The sequence below is a fragment of the Lipotes vexillifer genome, unplaced genomic scaffold, assembly GCF_000442215.2.
Source record: "Lipotes vexillifer unplaced genomic scaffold, Lipotes_vexillifer_v1.1 scaffold31, whole genome shotgun sequence".
NCBI lineage: Eukaryota > Metazoa > Chordata > Mammalia > Artiodactyla > Lipotidae > Lipotes > Lipotes vexillifer.
In genome coordinates, this window is record NW_006792454.1 from 3315725 (window position 1) to 3316161 (window position 437).

Sequence of the window (437 nt, forward strand, 5' to 3'; positions counted from 1 at the left end):
GGGAAAGAGATGTACTGAATTTTTATCCTTATCTCCTGTTCTAACTTACTACCAATATAGTGCCATAAATCTTTCAAGGGATTTTTCTTCCTGTTTTGGGTTACCTAACAAAAGCCAGCGTAGCTTACATTTAGAATAACACTTCTTGGGAAATCCCTGGCTGTCCAGTGGTTAGGACTCTGTGCTTCCATGGCAGGGGGCACGGGTTCAATCCCTGGTTGGGGAAAACCCTGCAAGCCCCACAGCCAAAAGAAACCTCAAAACAAACAAACAAACAAAAAACACTTCTTTTTTTGTGTATTAACATGTAACATAAAATTTACCACTTTAACCATTTTAAAGTGTACAGTTCACTGGCATTAAGTAAATTTACATTGTTGTGCAACCATCACCACTCTGCATCTCCAAAACTCTTTCCTCATCCTAAAATGAACACT